Here is a 6,000-nt window from a genome sequence, read left to right on the forward strand (position 1 = left end):
CTAATAACTGCTCCACATTCGGTTACCATCACCCGTGACCCACTGAACCTTAACTCGCTGCATCCCGCATGGAATAAAAAATGAAGCATAACGAAAACCGTCAAAATGGGTCCATTTAACTTGAATAAATAACAATGATAAATACTGTACAGTAGTTACAGTTATTATTATTATTACTGCATTATTATATTTATGATGTTTTAGGTAAAATATATACTATATACTAAGACAAACATTTGACTAATTGACACTAGATGTGAAGTGTACGTAACTGTTCCGACTTACATACAAATTCGACTTACAAACAGACTCAAAAACGGAACTCGTTCGTAATCCGAGGACTTCCTGCAGTATTAGTTGTGAACAACAGTTGTTGTTTTAATGCCATCATTTCTTTAAGGATTGGGTCATGTTTGCAGTAATATTTGTGGACAGACTTAAAGAGACATTTTATGAGGGTCCTTTGACCAAAGAGGACATGTGTTTTTTTGAGGTCCTCGTGATTCCTGTGTGTTCTTCTGAACATTCTGCAACTGGATTTTGTTCATGTTAAGAATCTATAGAGAACATATGCCCCACAGTGATCTTTCATAAGAAATAGGAACAGGATCGGGAGCGAGAGGCGAGCGAGCGGAATCATCTGACGAGTTCCGAACAGATAAGTTTCTTTTCCTAATGTTTCAGGGATAGCGGGGAGTAACTGCACAGGTGTGTGATGTCAGTTGGTAGCGCGCGAACAGTTTAAAAAGAAGACCGCCATATCTAGCGGGCAGCATTGGAGCGGGCAGCTGAGTGAGAGGGAGCAGAGTGATTGGGCTTTGGCTCAAAGGGCTTAGGTGGTAAAGGGGTGAGGCGGGTGAATAGCTGTTAAGTAAAGTTAAGGTTTACCTGTTATTGTTATAAATTTTAAGTACAATAACACTAGGTAGGGAAAGAATAGTTCAGATGGAGGAGATGGTGTTGTGCTGCAGCTGCTTGATGTGGGAGCTAGTGGACCTTGCTGGGGTGCACGGTGACCACATCTGCAGTAAGTGCTGGAGGCTGGAGGAGCTGGAGCCGTAGCTTCAAACACTTGTAAGGCATCAAGGAGGGAGAGAGTTATGTAGATACTGTACCTCGGAAGACAGTCACCCCCCTTAGAGCAGGTACATCTAGGGTCCAGGAGGCAGATAGAAGGGTGTCTGTCAGGGGAGAGAAAAAGAAAAAGAAAGGGAACAGGCAGACAGTGCAGAGGACCCTGGAGGCTGTTCCCCACAGTAACAGGTTTTCCACTTTGGCAGCTGTTGAGGGGGATGACCTGCAGGGATCAAGCAGCAGTAGCCAGGTCTCTGGCACTGGCACTGGGACCGGTCCTGCTGCTCAGAAGGGAAGGAAGGAGAAGAGCAGGGCAGTAGTGATAGGGGACTGGATAGTCAGGGAAACAGGTGGGAGGTTCTATGGCAGTGAGCATGAATCCCCGATGGTATGTTGCCTCCCAGGTGCCAGGGTCTGGGATGTCACTGATCGGGTCCACAATATTCTTTAGCGGGAGGGAGAACAACTAGAAATCGTGGTTCATGTTGGTACCAACGACATAGGTGGGAAGAGGGATGAGGTCCTGAAAAGTGAGTTTAGGGAGCTAGGCAGAAGGCTGAAGGACAGGACCTCGAGGGTAGCGATCTCGGGATTGCTGCCAGTGCCACACGATAGTGAAGGTAGGAATAGGAGGAGATGGCAGATAAATGCGTGGCTGAAAAGTTGGTGCAGGAGGGAGGGTTTTAGATTTTTGGATCATTGGGATCTCTTCTGGGGAAGGTGGGGCCTGTACAGATTGGATGGGTTACACCCGAACCTGAGAGGGGCCAATATCCTTGCAGGCAGGTTTGCTAGGGTGGTTTGGGAGGGTTTAAACTAGTTTGCGAGGGGGATGGGAAGCAGAGGGGTAGGTCAGAGGAAGAAGGCGATGGGGAAAAGTCAGATCTAACATGTAGAGAGGCTTTGAGGAAGGAGAAGCAGAGTACAGGGTATAAAAGTAGAAAGGTGGATGGGCTAAAGTGCATTTACTTAAATGCAAGAAGTATCAGGAATAAGGGTGATGAACCGAGAGCTTGGATAAGTACATGGGACTATGATATTGTGGCCCTTGAAGAGACTTGGCTGTCACCAGGGCAGGAATGGATATTGAATATTCCTGGATTTCAGTGTTTTAAAAGGAACAGGGAGGGGGGGGAGAAGAGGAGGAGGGTGGCGTTACTGGTCAGGGATACTAATACAGCTGCAGAAAGGGTGGATAATGCAGAAGGATCCTCTTTAGAGTCAATATGGGTGGAAGTTAAGAACAAGAAAGGAGCAGTTACTCTACTGGGAGTATTCTATAGGCCCCCCGGTAGCAGCAGGGATACTGAGGAGCAGATTGGGAGGCAGATTTTGGAAAGATGCAAGAATAACAGGGTTGTTATCATGGGAGTCTTCAACTTCCCAAGTATTGATTGGCACCTGCTTAGTACCAAAGGTTTAGATGGGGCAGAGTTTGTTAAGTGTGTCCAGGACGGATTCCTGTCACAGTATGTTGACAGGCCGACTAGAGGGAATGCCATATTAGATCTAGTATTAGGTAATGAACCGGGTCAGGTGACAGATCTCTCAGTGGGTGAGCATTTGGGGGACAGTGACCACCGCTCCCTAACCTTTAGCATTGTCATGGACAAGGATAGGAGCAAAGAGGACAGGAATATATTTAATTGGGGAAGGGCAAATTATGAGGCTATAAGGCTAGAGCTTGAGAGTGTAAATTGGGATGACATTTTTGAAGGGAAATGTACTACGGAGATGTGGTTGTTGTTCAGGGATCTCTTGCAGGATGTTAGGGATAAATTTGTCCCGGTGAGGCAGAGAAAGAATGGCAGGGTGAAGGAACCATGGGTGACAATAGAGGTGGAACAACTAGTTAGGAGGAAGAAGGCAGCATATACATAAGGTGTAGGCAGCAAGGATCAGATAGGGCTCATGAGGAACATAGGGTAGCAAGGAAGGAACTTAAGAAGGGGCTGAGGAGAGCAAGAAGGGGACATGAAAAGGCCTTGGCAAGTAGGGTTAAGGAGAGTCCCAAGGCTTTCTTCACATATGTGAAGAGCAGAAGGATGACAAGAGTAAAGGTAGGTCCGATTAGAGACAAAGGTGGGAAGATGTGTCTGGAAGCTGTGGAAGTGGATGAGGTTCTCAATGAATACTTCTCTTCAGTATTCACCAAGGAGAGGGGCCTTGATGACACTGAGGACAGTGTTGATAAGGATAATGTTCTAGAGCATGTAGATATCAAGAGAGAGGATGTGATGGAGCTGTTAGAAAATATTAGGACAGATAAGTCCCCGGGGCCTTACGGAATATTCCCCAGGCTGCTCTGCGAGGTGAGGGAGGAGATTGCTGAACCGTTGGCTAGGATCTTTGAGTCCTCGTTGTCTACGGGAATGGTACCCAAGGATTAGAGGGTGGCAAATGTTGTGCCCTTATTCAAAAAAGGTAGTAGGGATAGTCCAGGGAATTACAGACCAGTGAAACTGACGTCTGTGGTGGGTAAGCTGTTGGAAAGGATTCTTAGTGATAGGATCTATGAGCATTTAGAGAATCATGGACTGATCAGGGACAGCCAGCATGGCTTTGTGAAGGGAAGATCATGTCTCACAAGCCTGATAGTGTTCTTTGAGGAGGTGACCAGGAAAATTGATGAGGGTAGTGTAGTAGATGTGGTCTACATGGCTTTTAGTAAGGTGTTTGACAAGGTTCCACATGGTAGGCTTCTTAAGAAGGTCAGAGGGCATGGCCATGTAGATTCAGAATTGGCTTGCCTGTAGAAAGCAGAGGGTTGTGCTGGACGGAGTGCATTCAGATTGGAGGGCTGTGACTAGTGGTGTCCCACCAGGATCGGTTCTGGGACCTCTACTTTTTGTGATATTTATTAATGACTTGGATGAGGGGGTAGAGGGGTGGGTTAGCAAGTTTGAAGATGACACAAAGATTGGTGGTGTTGTGGATAGTGTGGAGGACTGTTGAAGATTGCAGAGGGATATTGATAGGATGCAGAGCTGGGCTGAGAAGTGGCAGATGGAGTTCAATCCAGAGAAGTGCGAGGTGGTACACTTTGGAAGGACAAACTCCAAGGCTGAGTACAAGGTTAATGGCAGGATTCTGGGTAGTATGGAGGAGCAGAGGGATCTGGGGTTTCATATCCATTGATCACTGACAGTTGCCTCACAGATGGATAGGGTAATTAAGAAAGCTTATGGGATGTTAACTTTCATAAATCGTGGGATCGAGTTTAAGAGTCGCGAGGTAATGATGCAGCTCTACAAAACTCTGGTTAGACCACACTTAGGGTACTGTGTCTAGTTCTGGTCACCTCATTATAGGAAGGATGTGGAAGTGTTGGAAAGGGTGCAGAGGAGATTTACCAGGATGCTGCCTGGATTGGAAAGTATGGATTATGAGGAGAGACTAAAGGCGCTAGGGCTTTGCTCTTTGGAGAGAAGGAGGATGAGAGGAGACATCATAGAGATATACAAATTATTAAGAGGAATAGATAGACAGCCAGCGCCTCTTTCCCAGGGCACCAATGCTCAAAACAAGAGGGCATAGCTTTAAAGTAATGGGTGGGAAGTTCAAGGGAGATATCAGAGTGAGGTTTTTCACCCAGAGAGTGGTTGGTGCATGGAATGTGCGGCCTGGGGTAGTGGTGGAGGCAGATATGTTGGCTGAGTTCAAGAGATTGTTAAATAAGCACATGGAAGAATTTGAAATAGAGGGATATGTGGGAGGAAGGGGTTAGATAGCTTTAGGTGTGGTTTAAAGGTCGGCTCAACATGGTGGGCCGAAGGGCCTGTGTTGTGCTATATTGTTCTATGGTTCTATGGTTCTATAGGAGTGTGTTTTTAAACAGGTAGGAAGAAATAAACTGAGCAATTAGAAGCCAGCTAGTTTAACTTTGGCAGTGTTAAAATTAATGGAATAATTTCTAAGGGATAGTATAAAGTTTCATTTGGAAAGGGACAAGTTGATCAGGGCACTCAGTATGGATTTGTTAAGGGAAAATTGTATCTGACTAACATTTTGAAGAGGAAACAAGATAAATTTGTCATTATTACCCCCACTAAATCCAAGACATTAGATTTTAGCTATTTACGCAGATAAGAATAGGTTCTGTAATAATTTTGAGGAGTAGCAGATTTCTCCCCACTGTCATGACAAGTATTATTTCTCACATAACGTCACTAAAAACAGAAATGCTGCAAATGATAAAGGCATTTTCTGATACAGGTCAGTAAATTGAAACTTTAATTACATTTCTCTATAATATTACCTAACATGCTGAATAAATGCATATTTTTTTTAAATCACAAAATTAAGAAAAAAGCAATTATACTTTTAATATCTCTAGCATCAACAGTATTTTACATCTATACCATGCAAACCATATTGCCTGGTCACTTATCTATTATTGCTTCTGATCCCTTGCTCTGGACACATTTCCCTGTATTATAGCAATGAATACATTTCCAAAAGGTTCCTTGATGTTAGAAGTACTGGTGAGCACCTTGAGACCTCCTAAGGATGAGAAAGCTAATACAGAAATAGTGATTTACATTCATGGAGTTAAATGGTCAAAGAGACCAGAAACAGGACCTTTGGCCGACCATGTCAATTCCAACTATTGAGACCCCATCTATACCAATCTCATTTTCCAGTAGTTGGCCTTCTTTGCCTTGGCTATTTAAGTATGTATCTATACACCTAAATGTTGTTAGAATTCTTGTCTCCACCACCCTCTCAGGTCGTGTGTTCCAGATCCTAACCACCCTGATTTCCTATTGTTTATCTAGTTGTTACAGGGAATTGAACCTGGATTAAGACAAGCCATCTTCAGAGATTAGTTTCAGCAAATAAATGCTCATTGTGAATGGGTTCCAACATTTTATTGATCCATCAGCAAGCAGCAAGATAACCTGTCATTTTGAACAAGTTTAAAAA

This window comes from Pristis pectinata, chromosome 4, assembly GCF_009764475.1.
Source record: "Pristis pectinata isolate sPriPec2 chromosome 4, sPriPec2.1.pri, whole genome shotgun sequence".
Taxonomy (NCBI): Eukaryota; Metazoa; Chordata; class Chondrichthyes; order Rhinopristiformes; family Pristidae; genus Pristis; species Pristis pectinata.